The sequence below is a fragment of the Rhinoderma darwinii genome, unplaced genomic scaffold (assembly GCF_050947455.1).
Source record: "Rhinoderma darwinii isolate aRhiDar2 unplaced genomic scaffold, aRhiDar2.hap1 Scaffold_787, whole genome shotgun sequence".
Taxonomy (NCBI): Eukaryota; Metazoa; Chordata; class Amphibia; order Anura; family Rhinodermatidae; genus Rhinoderma; species Rhinoderma darwinii.
In genome coordinates, this window is record NW_027464351.1 from 73,000 (window position 1) to 88,418 (window position 15,419).

Consider the following 15,419-nt stretch of genomic DNA (forward strand, 5'->3'; position numbering starts at 1 on the left):
GCTTCGAATGGCCATTGACATTAAAGGCTTTAATCCATAGTCCTTTTTAATCGATTGTGAAACAAAATCTAAACGACATAATAAAAATTCAACCGCACCACGGATTCCCAGACAGTCTCCCACACTGGTACTAGCGAGGCCTTAAGCTGTGTAACTTCTGCGTTCTGACCAGAGCAGGCACATTCATCTTAGAATGGCCATTGACGTTAAATGCTTTAATCCATAGTCCTATTTAATCTATTGTGAAACAAAATCTAAACGACATAATAAAAAGTCAACCACACCACGGATTCCTTAGACAGTCTCCCACACTGGTACTAGCGAGGCCTTAAGCTGTGTAACTTCTGCAATCTGACGAGAGCAGGCACATTCAGCTTAGAATGGCCATTGACGTTAAATCCTTTAATCCATAGTCCTATTTAATCTATTGTGAAACAAAATCTAAACGACATAATAAAAATTCAACCGCACCACGGATTCCCAGACAGTCTCCCACACTGGTACTAGCGAGGCCTTAAGCTGTGTAACTTCTGCGATCTGACGAGAGCAGGCACATTCAGCTTAGAATGGCCATTGTCATTAAATGCTTTAATCCATAGTCCTTTTTAATCGATTGTGAAACAAAATCTAAACGACATAATAATAAGTCAACCGCACCACGGATTCCCAGACAGTCTCCCACACTGGTACTAGCGAGGCCATAAGCTGTGTAACTTCTGCGATCTGACGAGAGCAGGCACATTCAGCTTAGAATGGCCATTGACATTAAATGCTTTAATCCATAGTCCTTTTTAATCGATTGTGAAACAAAATCTAAACGACATAATAAAAAGTCAACCGCACCACGGATTCCCAGACAGTCTCCCACACTGGTAATTGCGAGGCCTTAAGCTGTGTAACTTCTGCGATCTGACGAGAGCAGGGACATTCAGCTTAGAATGGCCATTGACATTAAATGCTTTAATCCATAGTCCTTTTTAATCGATTGTGAAACAAAATCTAAACGACATAATAAAAATTCAACCACACCACGGATTCCCAGACAGTCTCCCACACTTGTACTAGCGAGGCCTCAAGCTGTGTAACTTCTGCGATCTGACGAGAGCAGGGACATTCAGCTTAGAATTGCCATTGACGTTAAATGCTTTAATCCATAGTCCTATTTAATCTATTGTGAAACAAAATCTAAACGACATAATAAAAAGTCAACCGCACCACGGATTCCCAGACAGTCTCCCACACTGGTACTAGCGAGGCGTTAAGCTGTGTAACTTCTGTGATCTAACGAGAGCATGCACATTCAGCTTAGAATGGCCATTGACATTAAATGCTTTAATCCATAGTCCTTTTTAATCGATTGTGAAACAAAATCTAAACGCCATAATAAAAAGTCAACCGCACCACGGATTCCCAGACAGTCTGCCACACTGGTACTAGCGAGGCCTTATGCTGTGTAACTTCTGCGATCTGACGAGAGCAGGCACATTCAGCTTAGAATGGCCATTGACATTAAAAGCCTAAATCCATAGTCCTATTTAATCTATTGTGAAACAAAATCTAAACAACATAATAAAAAGTCAACCACACCACGGATTCCCAGACAGTCTCCCACACTGGTACTAGCAAGGCCTTAAGCTGTGTAACGTCTGCGATCTGACGAGAGCAGGGACATTCAGCTTAGAATTGCCATTGACATTAAATGCTTTAATCCATAGTCCTTTTTAATCGATTGTGAAACAAAATCTAAACGACATAATAAAAAGTCAACCGCACCACGGATTCCCAGACAGTCTCCCACACTGGTACTAGCGAGGCGTTAAGCTGTGTAACTTCTGCGATCTAACGAGAGCAGGCACATTCAGTTTAGAATGGCCATTGACATTAAATGCTTTAATCCATAGTCCTTTTTAATCGATTGTGAAACAAAATCTAAACGACATAATAAAAAGTCAACCGCACCACGAATTCCCAGACAGTCTCCCACACTGGTACTAGCGAGGCCTTAAGCTGTGTAACTTCTGCGATCTGACGAGAGCAGGCACATTCAGCTTAGAATGGCCATTGACATTAAAAGCCTTAATCCATAGTCCTATTTAATCTATTGTGAAACAAAATCTAAACAACATAATAAAAAGTCAACCACACCAAGGATTCCCAGACAGTCTCCCACACTGGTACTAGCAAGGCCTTAAGCTGTGTAACTCCTGCGATCTGACGAGAGGAGGGACATTCAGCTTAGAATGGCCATTGACATTAAATGCTTTAATCCATAGTCCTTTTTAATCGATTGTGAAACAAAATCTAAACGACATAATAAAAATTCAACAGCACCACGGATTCCCAGACAGTCTCCCACACTGGTACTAGCGAGGCCTTAAGCTGGGTAACTTCTGCGATATGATGAGAGCAGGCACATTCAGCTTAGAATGGCCATTGACATTAAATGCTTTAATCCATAGTCCTTTTTAATCGATTGTGAAACAAAATCTAAACGACATAATGAAAATTCAACCGCACCACGGATTCCCAGACAGTCTCCCACACTAGTACTAGCGAGGCGTTAAGGTGTGTAACTTCTGCGATCTAACGAGAGCAGGCACATTCAGCTTAGAATGGCCATTGACATTAAATGCTTTAATCCATAGTCCTTTTTAATCGATTGTGAAACAAAATCTAAACGACATAATAAAAAGTCAACCGCACCACGAATTCCCAGACAGTCTCCCACACTGGTACTAGCGAGGCCTTAAGCTGTGTAACTTCTGCGATCTGACGAGAGCAGGCACATTCAGCTTAGAATGGCCATTGACATTAAAAGCCTTAATCCATAGTCCTATTTAATCTATTGTGAAACAAAATCTAAACAACATAATAAAAAGTCAACCGCACCACGGATTCCCAGACAGTCTCCCACACTGGTACTAGCGAGGCCTTAAGCTGTGTAACTTCTGCGATCTGACGAGAGCAGGGACATTCAGCTTAGAATGGCCATTGACGTTAAATGCTTTAATCCATAGTCCTATTTAATCTATTGTGAAACAAAATCTAAACGACATAATATAAAGTCAACCGCACCACGGATTCCCAGACAGTCTCCCACACTGGTACTAGCGAGGCCTTAAGCTGTGTAACTTCTGCGATCTGACGAGAGCAGGCACATTCAGCTTAGAATGGCCATTGACATTAAATGCTTTAATCCATAGTCCTTTTTAATCGATTGTGAAACAAAATCTAAACGACATAATAAAAAGTCAACCGCACCACGGATTCACAGACAGTCTCCCACACAGGTACTAGCGAGGCCTTAAGCTGTGTAACTTCTGCGATCTGACGAGAGCAGGCACATTCAGCTTAGGATGGCCATTGACATTAAATGCTTTAATCCATAGTCCTTTTTAATCGATTGTGAAACAAAATCTAAACGACATAATAAAAAGTCAACGGCACCACGGATTCCCAGACAGTCTCCCACAATGGTACTAGTGAGGCCTTAAGCTATGTAACTTCTGTGATCTGACGAGAGCAGGCACATTCAGCTTAGAATGGCCATTGACATTTAAAGCCTTAATCCATAGTCCTATTTAATCTATTGTGAAACAAAATCTAAACAACATAATAAAAAGGCAACCGCACCACGGATTCCCAGACAGTCTCCCACACTCGTACTAGCGAGGCCTTAAGCTGTGTAACTTCTGCGTTCTGACGAGAGCAGGCACATTCAGCTTAGAATGGCCATAGACGTTAAATGCTTTAATCCATAGTCCTATTTAATCTATTGTGAAACAAAATCTAAACGACATAATAAAAAGTCAACCGCACCACGGATTCCCAGACAGTCTCCCACACTGGTACTAGCGAGGCCTTAAGCTGTGTAACTTCTGCGATCTGACGAGAGCAGGCACATTCAGCTTAGAATGGCCTTTGACATTAAATGCTTTAATCCATAGTCCTTTTTAATCGATTGTGAAACAAAATCTAAACGACATAATAAAAAGTCAACCGCACCACGGATTCCCAGACAGTCTCCCACACTGGTATTAGCGAGGCCTTAAGCTGTGTAATTTCTGCGATCTGACGAGAGCAGGGACATTCAGCTTAGAATGGCCATTGACATTAAATGCTTTAATCCATAGTCCTTTTTAATCGATTGTGAAACAAAATCTAAACGACATAATAAAAATTCAACCGCACCACGGATTCCCAGACAGTCTCCCACACTTGTACTAGCGAGGCGTTAAGCTATGTAACTTCTGCGATCTAACGAGCGCAGGCACATTCAGCTTAGAATGGCCATTGACATTAAATGCTTTAATCCATAGTCCTTTTTAATCGATTGTGAAACAAAATCTAAACGACATAATAAAAAGTCAACCGCACCACGGATTCCCAGACAGTCTCCCACACTGGTACTAGCGAGGCCTTTAGCTGTGTAACTTCTGCGATCCGACGAGAGCAGGCACATTCAGCTTAGAATGGCCATTGACATTAAAAGCCTTAATCCATAGTCCTATTTAATCTATTGTGAAACAAAATCTAAACAACATAATAAAAAGTCAACCGCACCACGGATTCCCAGACAGTCTCCCACACTGGTACTAGCGAGGCCTTAAGCTGTGTAACTTCTGCGATCTGACGAGAGCAGGGACATTCAGCTTTGAAAGGCCATTGACATTAAATGCGTTAATCCATAGTTCTTTTTAATCGATTGTGAAACAAAATCTAAACGACATAATAAAAATTCAACCGCACCACGGATTCCCAGACAGTCTCCCACACTGGTACTAGCGAGGGCTTAAGCTGTGTAACTTCTGCGTTCTGACGAGAGCAGGCACATTCAGCTTAGAATGGACATTGACATTAAAAGCCTTAATCCATAGTCCTATTTAATCTATTGTGAAACAAAATCTAAACGACATAATAAAAAGTCAACCGCACCACGGATTCCCAGACAGTCTCCCACACTGGTACTAGCGAGGCCTTAAGCTGTGTAATTTCTGCGTTCTGACGAGAGCAGGGACATTCAGCTTAGAATGGCCATTGACATTAAATGCTTTAATCCATAGTCCTTTTTAATCGATTGTGAAACAAAATCTAAACGACATAATAAAAAGTCAACCGCACCACGGATTCCCAGACAGTCTCCCACACTGGTACTAGCGAGGCCTTAAGCTGTGTAACTTCTGCGATCTGACGAGAGCAGGCACATTCAGCTTAGAATGGCCATTGTCATTAAATGCTTTAATCCATAGTCCTTTTTAATCGATTGTGAAACAAAATCTAAACGACATAATAATAAGTCAACCGCACCACGGATTCCCAGACAGTCTCCCACACTGGTACTAGCGAGGCCATAAGCTGTGTAACTTCTGCGATCTGACGAGAGCAGGCACATTCAGCTTAGAATGGCCATTGACATTAAATGCTTTAATCCATAGTCCTTTTTAATCGATTGTGAAACAAAATCTAAACGACATAATAAAAAGTCAACCGCACCACGGATTCCCAGACAGTCTCCCACACTGGTAATTGCGAGGCCTTAAGCTGTGTAACTTCTGCGATCTGACGAGAGCAGGGACATTCAGCTTAGAATGGCCATTGACATTAAATGCTTTAATCCATAGTCCTTTTTAATCGATTGTGAAACAAAATCTAAACGACATAATAAAAATTCAACCACACCACGGATTCCCAGACAGTCTCCCACACTTGTACTAGCGAGGCCTCAAGCTGTGTAACTTCTGCGATCTGACGAGAGCAGGGACATTCAGCTTAGAATTGCCATTGACGTTAAATGCTTTAATCCATAGTCCTATTTAATCTATTGTGAAACAAAATCTAAACGACATAATAAAAAGTCAACCGCACCACGGATTCCCAGACAGTCTCCCACACTGGTACTAGCGAGGCGTTAAGCTGTGTAACTTCTGTGATCTAACGAGAGCATGCACATTCAGCTTAGAATGGCCATTGACATTAAATGCTTTAATCCATAGTCCTTTTTAATCGATTGTGAAACAAAATCTAAACGCCATAATAAAAAGTCAACCGCACCACGGATTCCCAGACAGTCTGCCACACTGGTACTAGCGAGGCCTTATGCTGTGTAACTTCTGCGATCTGACGAGAGCAGGCACATTCAGCTTAGAATGGCCATTGACATTAAAAGCCTAAATCCATAGTCCTATTTAATCTATTGTGAAACAAAATCTAAACAACATAATAAAAAGTCAACCACACCACGGATTCCCAGACAGTCTCCCACACTGGTACTAGCAAGGCCTTAAGCTGTGTAACGTCTGCGATCTGACGAGAGCAGGGACATTCAGCTTAGAATTGCCATTGACATTAAATGCTTTAATCCATAGTCCTTTTTAATCGATTGTGAAACAAAATCTAAACGACATAATAAAAAGTCAACCGCACCACGGATTCCCAGACAGTCTCCCACACTGGTACTAGCGAGGCGTTAAGCTGTGTAACTTCTGCGATCTAACGAGAGCAGGCACATTCAGTTTAGAATGGCCATTGACATTAAATGCTTTAATCCATAGTCCTTTTTAATCGATTGTGAAACAAAATCTAAACGACATAATAAAAAGTCAACCGCACCACGAATTCCCAGACAGTCTCCCACACTGGTACTAGCGAGGCCTTAAGCTGTGTAACTTCTGCGATCTGACGAGAGCAGGCACATTCAGCTTAGAATGGCCATTGACATTAAAAGCCTTAATCCATAGTCCTATTTAATCTATTGTGAAACAAAATCTAAACAACATAATAAAAAGTCAACCACACCAAGGATTCCCAGACAGTCTCCCACACTGGTACTAGCAAGGCCTTAAGCTGTGTAACTCCTGCGATCTGACGAGAGGAGGGACATTCAGCTTAGAATGGCCATTGACATTAAATGCTTTAATCCATAGTCCTTTTTAATCGATTGTGAAACAAAATCTAAACGACATAATAAAAATTCAACAGCACCACGGATTCCCAGACAGTCTCCCACACTGGTACTAGCGAGGCCTTAAGCTGGGTAACTTCTGCGATATGATGAGAGCAGGCACATTCAGCTTAGAATGGCCATTGACATTAAATGCTTTAATCCATAGTCCTTTTTAATCGATTGTGAAACAAAATCTAAACGACATAATGAAAATTCAACCGCACCACGGATTCCCAGACAGTCTCCCACACTAGTACTAGCGAGGCGTTAAGGTGTGTAACTTCTGCGATCTAACGAGAGCAGGCACATTCAGCTTAGAATGGCCATTGACATTAAATGCTTTAATCCATAGTCCTTTTTAATCGATTGTGAAACAAAATCTAAACGACATAATAAAAAGTCAACCGCACCACGAATTCCCAGACAGTCTCCCACACTGGTACTAGCGAGGCCTTAAGCTGTGTAACTTCTGCGATCTGACGAGAGCAGGCACATTCAGCTTAGAATGGCCATTGACATTAAAAGCCTTAATCCATAGTCCTATTTAATCTATTGTGAAACAAAATCTAAACAACATAATAAAAAGTCAACCGCACCACGGATTCCCAGACAGTCTCCCACACTGGTACTAGCGAGGCCTTAAGCTGTGTAACTTCTGCGATCTGACGAGAGCAGGGACATTCAGCTTAGAATGGCCATTGACGTTAAATGCTTTAATCCATAGTCCTATTTAATCTATTGTGAAACAAAATCTAAACGACATAATATAAAGTCAACCGCACCACGGATTCCCAGACAGTCTCCCACACTGGTACTAGCGAGGCCTTAAGCTGTGTAACTTCTGCGATCTGACGAGAGCAGGCACATTCAGCTTAGAATGGCCATTGACATTAAATGCTTTAATCCATAGTCCTTTTTAATCGATTGTGAAACAAAATCTAAACGACATAATAAAAAGTCAACCGCACCACGGATTCACAGACAGTCTCCCACACTGGTACTAGCGAGGCCTTAAGCTGTGTAACTTCTGCGATCTGACGAGAGCAGGCACATTCAGCTTAGGATGGCCATTGACATTAAATGCTTTAATCCATAGTCCTTTTTAATCGATTGTGAAACAAAATCTAAACGACATAATAAAAAGTCAACGGCACCACGGATTCCCAGACAGTCTCCCACAATGGTACTAGTGAGGCCTTAAGCTATGTAACTTCTGTGATCTGACGAGAGCAGGCACATTCAGCTTAGAATGGCCATTGACATTTAAAGCCTTAATCCATAGTCCTATTTAATCTATTGTGAAACAAAATCTAAACAACATAATAAAAAGGCAACCGCACCACGGATTCCCAGACAGTCTCCCACACTCGTACTAGCGAGGCCTTAAGCTGTGTAACTTCTGCGTTCTGACGAGAGCAGGCACATTCAGCTTAGAATGGCCATAGACGTTAAATGCTTTAATCCATAGTCCTATTTAATCTATTGTGAAACAAAATCTAAACGACATAATAAAAAGTCAACCGCACCACGGATTCCCAGACAGTCTCCCACACTGGTACTAGCGAGGCCTTAAGCTGTGTAACTTCTGCGATCTGACGAGAGCAGGCACATTCAGCTTAGAATGGCCTTTGACATTAAATGCTTTAATCCATAGTCCTTTTTAATCGATTGTGAAACAAAATCTAAACGACATAATAAAAAGTCAACCGCACCACGGATTCCCAGACAGTCTCCCACACTGGTATTAGCGAGGCCTTAAGCTGTGTAATTTCTGCGATCTGACGAGAGCAGGGACATTCAGCTTAGAATGGCCATTGACATTAAATGCTTTAATCCATAGTCCTTTTTAATCGATTGTGAAACAAAATCTAAACGACATAATAAAAATTCAACCGCACCACGGATTCCCAGACAGTCTCCCACACTTGTACTAGCGAGGCGTTAAGCTATGTAACTTCTGCGATCTAACGAGCGCAGGCACATTCAGCTTAGAATGGCCATTGACATTAAATGCTTTAATCCATAGTCCTTTTTAATCGATTGTGAAACAAAATCTAAACGACATAATAAAAAGTCAACCGCACCACGGATTCCCAGACAGTCTCCCACACTGGTACTAGCGAGGCCTTTAGCTGTGTAACTTCTGCGATCCGACGAGAGCAGGCACATTCAGCTTAGAATGGCCATTGACATTAAAAGCCTTAATCCATAGTCCTATTTAATCTATTGTGAAACAAAATCTAAACAACATAATAAAAAGTCAACCGCACCACGGATTCCCAGACAGTCTCCCACACTGGTACTAGCGAGGCCTTAAGCTGTGTAACTTCTGCGATCTGACGAGAGCAGGGACATTCAGCTTTGAAAGGCCATTGACATTAAATGCGTTAATCCATAGTTCTTTTTAATCGATTGTGAAACAAAATCTAAACGACATAATAAAAATTCAACCGCACCACGGATTCCCAGACAGTCTCCCACACTGGTACTAGCGAGGGCTTAAGCTGTGTAACTTCTGCGTTCTGACGAGAGCAGGCACATTCAGCTTAGAATGGACATTGACATTAAAAGCCTTAATCCATAGTCCTATTTAATCTATTGTGAAACAAAATCTAAACGACATAATAAAAAGTCAACCGCACCACGGATTCCCAGACAGTCTCCCACACTGGTACTAGCGAGGCCTTAAGCTGTGTAACTTCTGCGATCTGACGAGAGCAGGCACATTCAGCTTAGAATGGCCATTGACATTAAATGCTTTAATCCATAGTCCTTTTTAATCGATTGTGAAACAAAATCTAAACGACAAAATAAAAAGTCAACCGCACCACGGATTCCCAGACAGTCTCCCACACTGGTACTAGCGAGGCCTTAAGCTGTGTAACTTCTGCGATCTGACGAGAGCAGGGACATTCAGCTTAGAATGGCCATTGACATTAAATGCTTTAATCCATAGTCCTTTTTAATCGATTGTGAAACAAAATCTAAACGACATAATAAAAATTCAACCGCACCACGGATTCCCAGACAGTCTCCCACACTGGTACTAGCGAAGCGTTAAGCTGTGTAACTTCTGCGATCTAACGAGAGCAGGCACATTCAGCTTAGAATGGCCATTGACATTAAATGCTTTAATCCATAGTCCTTTTTAATCGATTGTGAATCAAAATCTAAATGACATAATAAAAAGTTAACCGCACCACGGATTCCCAGACAGTCTCCCACACTGGTACTAGCGAGGCCTTAAGCTGTGTAACTTCTGCGATCTGACAAGAGCAGGCACATTCAGCTTAGAATGGCCATTGACATTAAAAGCATTAATCCATAGTCCTATTTAATCTATTGTGAAACAAAATCTAAACGACATAATAAAAAGTCAACCGCACCACGGATTCCCAGACAGTCTCCCACACTGGTACTAGCGAGGCCTTAAGCTGTGTAACTTCTGCGATCTGACGAGAGCAGGGACATTCAGCTTAGAATGGCCATTGACATTAAATGCTTTAATCCATAGTCCTTTTTAATCGATTGTGAAACAAAATCTAAACGACATAACAAAAATTCAACCGCACCACGGATTCCCAGACAGTCTCCCACACTGGTACTAGCGAGGCCCTAAGCTGTGTAACTTCTGCGATCTGACGAGAGCAGGCACATTCAGCTTAGAATGGCCATTGACGTTAAATGCTTTAATCCATAGTCCTAATTAATCTATTATGAAACAAAATCTAAACGACATAATAAGAAGTCAACCGCACCACGGATTCCCAGACAGTCTCCCACACTGGTACTAGTGAGGCGTTAAGCTGTGTAACTTCTGCGATCTGACGAGAGCAGGCACATTCAGCTTAGAATGGCCATTGACATTAAATGCTTTAATCCATAGTCCTTTTTAATCGATTGTGAAACAAAATCTAAACGACATAATAAAAAGGCAACCGCACCACGGATTCCCAGACAGTCTCCCACACTGGTACTAGCGAGGCCTTAAGCTGTGTAATTTCTGCGTTCTGACGAGAGCAGGCACATTCAGCTTAGAATGGCCATTGACTTTTAATGCTTTAATCCATAGTCCTATTTAATCTATTGTGAAACAAAATCTAAACGACATAATAAAAAGTCAACCGCACCACGGATTCCCAGACAGTCTCCCACACTGGTACTAGCGAGGCCTTAAGCTGTGTAACTTCTGCGATCTGACGAGAGCAGGCACATTCAGCTTAGAATGGCCATTGACATTAAATGCTTTAATCCATAGTCCTTTTTAATCGATTGTGAAACAAAATCTAAACGACATAATAAAAATTCAACCGCACCACGGACTCCCAGACAGTCTCCCACACTGGTACTAGCGAGGCCTTAAGCTGTGTAACTTCTGCGATCTGACGAGAGCAGGCACATTCGGCTTAGAATGGCCATTGACATTAAATGCTTTAATCCATAGTCCTTTTTAATCGATTGTGAAACAAAATCTAAACGACAAAATAAAAAGTCAACCGCACCACGGATTCCCAGACAGTCTCCCACACTGGTACTAGCGAGGCCTTAAGCTGTGTAACTTCTGCGATCTGACGAGAGCAGGGACATTCAGCTTAGAATGGCCATTGACATTAAATGCTTTAATCCATAGTCCTTTTTAATCGATTGTGAAACAAAATCGAAACGACATAATAAAAATTCAACCGCACCACGGATTCCCAGACAGCCTCCCACACTGGTACTAGCGAGGCCTTAAGCTGTGTAACTTCTGCGATCTGACGAGAGCAGGCACATTCAGCTTAGAATGGCCATTGACGTTAAATGCTTTAATCCATAGTCCTATTTAATCTATTGTGAAACAAAATCTAAACGACATAATAAAAAGTCAACCGCACCACGGATTCCCAGACAGTCCCCCACACTGGTACTAGCGAAGCATTAAGCTGTGTAACTTCTGCGATCTAACGAGAGCAGGCACATTCAGCTTAGAATGGCCATTGACATTAAATGCTTTAATCCATAGTCCTTTTTAATCGATTGTGAATCAAAATCTAAATGACATAATAAAAAGGCAACCGCACTAGGGATTCCCAGACAGTCTCCCACACTGGTACTAGCGAGGCCTTAAGCTGTGTAACTTCTGCGATCTGACGAGCGCAGGCACATTCAGCTTAGAATGGCCATTGACGTTAAATGCTTTAATCCATAGTCCTATTTAATCTATTGTGAAACAAAATCTAAACTACATAATAAAAAGTCAACCGCACCACGGATTCCCAGACAGTCTCCCACACTGGTACTAGCGAGGCGTTAAGCTATGTAACTTCTGCGATCTAACGAGAGCAGGCACATTCAGCTTAGAATGGCCATTGACATTAAATGATTTAATCCATAGTCCTTTTTAATCGATTGTGAAACAAAATCTAAACGACATAATAAGAAGTCAATCGCACCACGGATTCCCAGACAGTCTCCCACACTGGTACTAGCGAGGCCTTAAGCTGTGTAACTTCTGCGATCTGACGAGAGCAGGCACACTCAGCTTAGAACGGCCATTGACATTAAAAGCCTTAATCCATAGTCCTATTTAATCTATTGTGAAACAAAATCTAAACAACATAATAAAAAGTCAACCGCACCACGGATTCCCAGACAGTCTCCCACACTGGTACTAGCGAGGCCTTAAGCTGTGTAACTTCTGCGATCTGACGAGAGCAGGGACATTCAGCTTAGAATGGCCTTTGACAATAAATGCTTTAATCCATAGTCCTTTTTAATCGATTGTGAAACAAAATCTAAACAACATAATAAAAAGTCAACCGCACCACGGATTCCCAGAAAGTCTCCCACACTGGTACTAGCGAGGCCTTAAGCTGTGTAATTTCTGCGTTCTGACTAGAGAAGGCACATTCAGCTTAGAATGGCCATTGACTTTAAATGCTTTAATCCATAGTCCTATTTAATCTATTGTGAAACAAAATCTAAACGACATAATAAAAAGTCAACCGCACCACGGATTCCCAGACAATCTCCCACACTGGTACTAGTGAGGCCTTAAGCTGTGTAACTTCTGCGATCTGACGAGAGCAGGCACATTCAGCTTAGTATGGCCATTGACATTTAATGCTTTAATCCATAGTCCTTTTTAATCGATTGTGAAACAAAATCTAAACGACATAATAAAAAGGCAACCGCACAACGGATTCACAGACAGTCACCCACACTGGTACTAGCGAGGCCTTAAGCTGTGTAACTTCTGCAATCTGACGAGAGCAGGCACACTCAGCTTAGAATGGCCATCGACATTAAAAGCCTTAATCCATAGTCCTATTTAATCTATTGTGAAACAAAATCTAAACAACATAATAAAAAGTCAAGCGCACCACGGATTCCCAGACAGTCTCCCACACTGGTACTAGCGAGGCCTTAAGCTGTGTAACTTCTGCGTTCTGACGAGAGCAGGCACATTCAGCTTAGAATGGCCATTGATGTTAAATGCTTTAATCCATAGTCCTATTTAATCTATTGTGAAACAAAATCTAAACGACATAATAAAAAGTCAACCGCACCACGGATTCCCAGACAGTCTCCCACACTGGTACTAGCGAGGCCTTATGCTGTGTAACTTCTGCGATCTGACGAGAGCAGGCACATTCAGCTTAGAATGGCCATTGACATTAAACGCTTTAATCCATAGTCCTTTTTAATCGATTGTGAAACAAAATCTAAACGACATAATAAAAAGTCAACCGCACCACGGATTCCCAGACAGTCTCCCACACTGGTACTAGTGAGGCCTTAAGCTGTGCAACTTCTGCGATCTGACGAGAGCAGGGACATTCAGCTTAGAATGGCCATTGACATTAAATGCTTTAATCCATAGTCCTTTTTAATCGATTGTGAAACAAAATCGAAACAACATAATAAAAAGTCAACCGCTCCACGGATTCCCAGACAGTCTCCCACACTGGTACTAGCGAGGCGTTAAGCTGTGTAACTTCTGCGATCTAACGAGAGCAGGCACATTCAGCTTAGAATGGCCATTGACATTAAATGCTTTAATCCATAGTCCTTTTTAATCGATTGTGAAACAAAATCTAAACGACATAATAAAAAGTCAACCGCACCACGGATTCCCAGACAGTCTCCCACACTGGTACTAGCGAGGCCTTAAGCTGTGTAACTTCTGCGATCTGACGAGAGTAGGCACATTCAGCTTAGAATGGCCATTGACATTAAAAGCCTTAATCCATAGTCCTATTTAATCTATTGTGAAACAAAATCTAAACGACATAATAAAAAGTCAACCGCACCACGGATTCCCAGACAGTCTCCCACACAGGTACTAGCGAGGCCTTAAGCTGTGTAACTTCTGCGATCTGACGAGAGCAGGCACATTCAGCTTAGAATGGCCATTGACATTAAATGCTTTAATCCATAGTCCTTTTTAATCGATTGTGAAACAAAATCTAAACGACATAATAAAAAGTCAACCGCACCACGGATTCCCAGACAGTCTCCCACACAGGTACTAGCGAGGCCTTAAGCTGTGTAACTTCTGCGATCTGACGAGAGCAGGGACATTCAGCTTAGAATGGCCATTGACATTAAATGCATTAATCCATAGTCCTTTTTAATCGATTGTGAAACAAAATCTAAACGACATAATAAAAATTCAACCGCACCACGGATTCCCAGACAGTCTCCCACACTGGTACTAGCGAGGCCTTAAGCTGTGTAACTTCTGCGACCTGACGAGAGCAGGCACATTCAGCTTAGAATGGCCATTGACGTTAAATGCTTTAATCCATAGTCCTATCTAATCTATTGTGAAACAAAATCTAAACGACATAATAAAAAGTCAACCGCATCACGGATTCCCAGACAGTCTCCCACACTGGTACTAGCGAGGTGTTAAGCTATGTAACTTCTGCGATCTAACGAGAGCAGGCACATTCAGCTTAGAATGGCCATTGACATTAAATGCTTTAATCCATAGTCCTTTTTAATCGATTGTGAAACAAAATCTAAACGACATAATAAGAAGTCAACCGCACAACGGATTCACAGACAGTCACCCACACTGGTACTAGCGAGGCCTTAAGCTGTGTAACTTCTGCAATCTGACGAGAGCAGGCACACTCAGCTTAGAATGGCCATTGACATTAAAAGCCTTAATCCATAGTCCTATTTAATCTATTGTGAAACAAAATCTAAACAACATAATAAAAAGTCAAGCGCACCACGGATTCCCAGACAGTCTCCCACACTGGTACTAGCGAGGCCTTAAGCTGTGTAACTTCTGCGTTCTGACGAGAGCAGGCACATTCAGCTTAGAATGGCCATTGATGTTAAATGCTTTAATCCATAGTCCTATTTAATCTATTGTGAAACAAAATCTAAACGACATAATAAAAAGTCAACCGCACCACGGATTCCCAGACAGTCTCCCACACTGGTACTAGCGAGGCCTTAAGCTGTGTAACTTCTGCGATCT

At 41.8% G+C, this 15,419-nt stretch overlaps 66 pseudogenes; all 66 read right to left on the reverse strand.

The window, feature by feature from the left end:
- Positions 1-86: 86 nt before the first annotated feature.
- On the reverse strand, positions 87-205 carry LOC142730982 (5S ribosomal RNA; annotated as a pseudogene).
- A 254-nt stretch (positions 206-459) lies between these two features.
- LOC142730844 (5S ribosomal RNA) lies at positions 460-578 on the reverse strand (annotated as a pseudogene).
- A 67-nt stretch (positions 579-645) lies between these two features.
- On the reverse strand, positions 646-764 carry LOC142730733 (5S ribosomal RNA; annotated as a pseudogene).
- Positions 765-831: 67 nt separating this feature from the next.
- LOC142730890 (5S ribosomal RNA) lies at positions 832-950 on the reverse strand (annotated as a pseudogene).
- A 439-nt stretch (positions 951-1,389) lies between these two features.
- Positions 1,390-1,508, reverse strand: LOC142730930 (5S ribosomal RNA; annotated as a pseudogene).
- A 67-nt stretch (positions 1,509-1,575) lies between these two features.
- Positions 1,576-1,694, reverse strand: LOC142730974 (5S ribosomal RNA; annotated as a pseudogene).
- A 67-nt stretch (positions 1,695-1,761) lies between these two features.
- On the reverse strand, positions 1,762-1,880 carry LOC142730979 (5S ribosomal RNA; annotated as a pseudogene).
- A 67-nt stretch (positions 1,881-1,947) lies between these two features.
- LOC142730734 (5S ribosomal RNA) lies at positions 1,948-2,066 on the reverse strand (annotated as a pseudogene).
- Positions 2,067-2,319: 253 nt separating this feature from the next.
- LOC142730904 (5S ribosomal RNA) lies at positions 2,320-2,438 on the reverse strand (annotated as a pseudogene).
- Positions 2,439-2,691: 253 nt separating this feature from the next.
- On the reverse strand, positions 2,692-2,810 carry LOC142730747 (5S ribosomal RNA; annotated as a pseudogene).
- Positions 2,811-2,877: 67 nt separating this feature from the next.
- Positions 2,878-2,996, reverse strand: LOC142730668 (5S ribosomal RNA; annotated as a pseudogene).
- Positions 2,997-3,063: 67 nt separating this feature from the next.
- LOC142731021 (5S ribosomal RNA) lies at positions 3,064-3,182 on the reverse strand (annotated as a pseudogene).
- Positions 3,183-3,249: 67 nt separating this feature from the next.
- Positions 3,250-3,368, reverse strand: LOC142730786 (5S ribosomal RNA; annotated as a pseudogene).
- Positions 3,369-3,435: 67 nt separating this feature from the next.
- On the reverse strand, positions 3,436-3,554 carry LOC142730740 (5S ribosomal RNA; annotated as a pseudogene).
- A 67-nt stretch (positions 3,555-3,621) lies between these two features.
- On the reverse strand, positions 3,622-3,740 carry LOC142730867 (5S ribosomal RNA; annotated as a pseudogene).
- Positions 3,741-3,807: 67 nt separating this feature from the next.
- On the reverse strand, positions 3,808-3,926 carry LOC142730764 (5S ribosomal RNA; annotated as a pseudogene).
- A 67-nt stretch (positions 3,927-3,993) lies between these two features.
- On the reverse strand, positions 3,994-4,112 carry LOC142730792 (5S ribosomal RNA; annotated as a pseudogene).
- Positions 4,113-4,365: 253 nt separating this feature from the next.
- Positions 4,366-4,484, reverse strand: LOC142730757 (5S ribosomal RNA; annotated as a pseudogene).
- Positions 4,485-4,551: 67 nt separating this feature from the next.
- Positions 4,552-4,670, reverse strand: LOC142730943 (5S ribosomal RNA; annotated as a pseudogene).
- A 67-nt stretch (positions 4,671-4,737) lies between these two features.
- Positions 4,738-4,856, reverse strand: LOC142731003 (5S ribosomal RNA; annotated as a pseudogene).
- Positions 4,857-4,923: 67 nt separating this feature from the next.
- On the reverse strand, positions 4,924-5,042 carry LOC142730833 (5S ribosomal RNA; annotated as a pseudogene).
- Positions 5,043-5,109: 67 nt separating this feature from the next.
- Positions 5,110-5,228, reverse strand: LOC142730713 (5S ribosomal RNA; annotated as a pseudogene).
- Positions 5,229-5,295: 67 nt separating this feature from the next.
- Positions 5,296-5,414, reverse strand: LOC142730735 (5S ribosomal RNA; annotated as a pseudogene).
- A 67-nt stretch (positions 5,415-5,481) lies between these two features.
- On the reverse strand, positions 5,482-5,600 carry LOC142730891 (5S ribosomal RNA; annotated as a pseudogene).
- A 439-nt stretch (positions 5,601-6,039) lies between these two features.
- LOC142730933 (5S ribosomal RNA) lies at positions 6,040-6,158 on the reverse strand (annotated as a pseudogene).
- A 67-nt stretch (positions 6,159-6,225) lies between these two features.
- On the reverse strand, positions 6,226-6,344 carry LOC142730976 (5S ribosomal RNA; annotated as a pseudogene).
- Positions 6,345-6,411: 67 nt separating this feature from the next.
- LOC142730981 (5S ribosomal RNA) lies at positions 6,412-6,530 on the reverse strand (annotated as a pseudogene).
- Positions 6,531-6,597: 67 nt separating this feature from the next.
- LOC142730760 (5S ribosomal RNA) lies at positions 6,598-6,716 on the reverse strand (annotated as a pseudogene).
- A 253-nt stretch (positions 6,717-6,969) lies between these two features.
- Positions 6,970-7,088, reverse strand: LOC142730905 (5S ribosomal RNA; annotated as a pseudogene).
- Positions 7,089-7,341: 253 nt separating this feature from the next.
- On the reverse strand, positions 7,342-7,460 carry LOC142730772 (5S ribosomal RNA; annotated as a pseudogene).
- A 67-nt stretch (positions 7,461-7,527) lies between these two features.
- On the reverse strand, positions 7,528-7,646 carry LOC142730669 (5S ribosomal RNA; annotated as a pseudogene).
- A 67-nt stretch (positions 7,647-7,713) lies between these two features.
- LOC142731022 (5S ribosomal RNA) lies at positions 7,714-7,832 on the reverse strand (annotated as a pseudogene).
- Positions 7,833-7,899: 67 nt separating this feature from the next.
- LOC142730770 (5S ribosomal RNA) lies at positions 7,900-8,018 on the reverse strand (annotated as a pseudogene).
- Positions 8,019-8,085: 67 nt separating this feature from the next.
- Positions 8,086-8,204, reverse strand: LOC142730741 (5S ribosomal RNA; annotated as a pseudogene).
- Positions 8,205-8,271: 67 nt separating this feature from the next.
- LOC142730868 (5S ribosomal RNA) lies at positions 8,272-8,390 on the reverse strand (annotated as a pseudogene).
- Positions 8,391-8,457: 67 nt separating this feature from the next.
- LOC142730766 (5S ribosomal RNA) lies at positions 8,458-8,576 on the reverse strand (annotated as a pseudogene).
- A 67-nt stretch (positions 8,577-8,643) lies between these two features.
- On the reverse strand, positions 8,644-8,762 carry LOC142730793 (5S ribosomal RNA; annotated as a pseudogene).
- A 253-nt stretch (positions 8,763-9,015) lies between these two features.
- On the reverse strand, positions 9,016-9,134 carry LOC142730758 (5S ribosomal RNA; annotated as a pseudogene).
- A 67-nt stretch (positions 9,135-9,201) lies between these two features.
- Positions 9,202-9,320, reverse strand: LOC142730945 (5S ribosomal RNA; annotated as a pseudogene).
- A 67-nt stretch (positions 9,321-9,387) lies between these two features.
- LOC142731004 (5S ribosomal RNA) lies at positions 9,388-9,506 on the reverse strand (annotated as a pseudogene).
- Positions 9,507-9,573: 67 nt separating this feature from the next.
- Positions 9,574-9,692, reverse strand: LOC142731023 (5S ribosomal RNA; annotated as a pseudogene).
- A 67-nt stretch (positions 9,693-9,759) lies between these two features.
- On the reverse strand, positions 9,760-9,878 carry LOC142730670 (5S ribosomal RNA; annotated as a pseudogene).
- Positions 9,879-10,131: 253 nt separating this feature from the next.
- On the reverse strand, positions 10,132-10,250 carry LOC142730913 (5S ribosomal RNA; annotated as a pseudogene).
- Positions 10,251-10,317: 67 nt separating this feature from the next.
- On the reverse strand, positions 10,318-10,436 carry LOC142730671 (5S ribosomal RNA; annotated as a pseudogene).
- A 67-nt stretch (positions 10,437-10,503) lies between these two features.
- LOC142730785 (5S ribosomal RNA) lies at positions 10,504-10,622 on the reverse strand (annotated as a pseudogene).
- Positions 10,623-10,689: 67 nt separating this feature from the next.
- On the reverse strand, positions 10,690-10,808 carry LOC142730889 (5S ribosomal RNA; annotated as a pseudogene).
- A 67-nt stretch (positions 10,809-10,875) lies between these two features.
- Positions 10,876-10,994, reverse strand: LOC142730647 (5S ribosomal RNA; annotated as a pseudogene).
- A 67-nt stretch (positions 10,995-11,061) lies between these two features.
- On the reverse strand, positions 11,062-11,180 carry LOC142730631 (5S ribosomal RNA; annotated as a pseudogene).
- Positions 11,181-11,247: 67 nt separating this feature from the next.
- LOC142730941 (5S ribosomal RNA) lies at positions 11,248-11,366 on the reverse strand (annotated as a pseudogene).
- Positions 11,367-11,433: 67 nt separating this feature from the next.
- On the reverse strand, positions 11,434-11,552 carry LOC142730672 (5S ribosomal RNA; annotated as a pseudogene).
- Positions 11,553-11,619: 67 nt separating this feature from the next.
- On the reverse strand, positions 11,620-11,738 carry LOC142730849 (5S ribosomal RNA; annotated as a pseudogene).
- A 67-nt stretch (positions 11,739-11,805) lies between these two features.
- LOC142730961 (5S ribosomal RNA) lies at positions 11,806-11,924 on the reverse strand (annotated as a pseudogene).
- A 253-nt stretch (positions 11,925-12,177) lies between these two features.
- Positions 12,178-12,296, reverse strand: LOC142730969 (5S ribosomal RNA; annotated as a pseudogene).
- A 67-nt stretch (positions 12,297-12,363) lies between these two features.
- LOC142730818 (5S ribosomal RNA) lies at positions 12,364-12,482 on the reverse strand (annotated as a pseudogene).
- A 67-nt stretch (positions 12,483-12,549) lies between these two features.
- Positions 12,550-12,668, reverse strand: LOC142730814 (5S ribosomal RNA; annotated as a pseudogene).
- A 67-nt stretch (positions 12,669-12,735) lies between these two features.
- On the reverse strand, positions 12,736-12,854 carry LOC142730958 (5S ribosomal RNA; annotated as a pseudogene).
- A 67-nt stretch (positions 12,855-12,921) lies between these two features.
- LOC142730678 (5S ribosomal RNA) lies at positions 12,922-13,040 on the reverse strand (annotated as a pseudogene).
- A 253-nt stretch (positions 13,041-13,293) lies between these two features.
- Positions 13,294-13,412, reverse strand: LOC142730825 (5S ribosomal RNA; annotated as a pseudogene).
- A 67-nt stretch (positions 13,413-13,479) lies between these two features.
- On the reverse strand, positions 13,480-13,598 carry LOC142730773 (5S ribosomal RNA; annotated as a pseudogene).
- Positions 13,599-13,665: 67 nt separating this feature from the next.
- Positions 13,666-13,784, reverse strand: LOC142730885 (5S ribosomal RNA; annotated as a pseudogene).
- A 67-nt stretch (positions 13,785-13,851) lies between these two features.
- Positions 13,852-13,970, reverse strand: LOC142730973 (5S ribosomal RNA; annotated as a pseudogene).
- Positions 13,971-14,037: 67 nt separating this feature from the next.
- Positions 14,038-14,156, reverse strand: LOC142730817 (5S ribosomal RNA; annotated as a pseudogene).
- Positions 14,157-14,223: 67 nt separating this feature from the next.
- On the reverse strand, positions 14,224-14,342 carry LOC142730636 (5S ribosomal RNA; annotated as a pseudogene).
- A 67-nt stretch (positions 14,343-14,409) lies between these two features.
- LOC142730683 (5S ribosomal RNA) lies at positions 14,410-14,528 on the reverse strand (annotated as a pseudogene).
- A 67-nt stretch (positions 14,529-14,595) lies between these two features.
- Positions 14,596-14,714, reverse strand: LOC142730855 (5S ribosomal RNA; annotated as a pseudogene).
- A 439-nt stretch (positions 14,715-15,153) lies between these two features.
- On the reverse strand, positions 15,154-15,272 carry LOC142730826 (5S ribosomal RNA; annotated as a pseudogene).
- Positions 15,273-15,419: the final 147 nt, after the last annotated feature.